The sequence below is a fragment of the Alligator sinensis genome, unplaced genomic scaffold, assembly GCF_000455745.1.
Source record: "Alligator sinensis unplaced genomic scaffold, ASM45574v1 scaffold741_1, whole genome shotgun sequence".
In the NCBI taxonomy this organism is placed as follows: domain Eukaryota; kingdom Metazoa; phylum Chordata; order Crocodylia; family Alligatoridae; genus Alligator; species Alligator sinensis.
This window is the reverse complement of record NW_005842212.1, coordinates 74,938-75,314: the sequence shown is the minus strand read 5'-3', so window position 1 is coordinate 75,314 and position 377 is coordinate 74,938.

Genomic DNA, 377 nt, shown 5'->3' with positions numbered 1-377 from the left:
AATGGGACGCAGGGGGGGGCCGCGGGGGGCGGCGAGGCAAGAAACAACGGGCCACAAGTGGGGGCCGCGTGGGGCGGCGAGGCAGGAGACAAGAATGGGACGCAAGTGGGGGGAGTTTGCCCCTCACCCTGTGCGCCCCTTTGGCAAAATCCTCCAGCTGCCCCCAGCACCGGCATGAGGCTTAGGGTGGCCATTGCAGAGGACAGTCCAGTTGTCCTCTGTTGATGCGAAACCGGACGCCTTTATGCACTGGCGAGGTGTGGAGGGGCACGTGCCCCCGAGAGATGCTCTGCCCGTGCTGCCAGTGGTGCCCGCGGGCGGGTGGTGACTGCTGGGCGCCGCCGCCGCCACCACGGGCGGGGCACGCGCGGCCCATG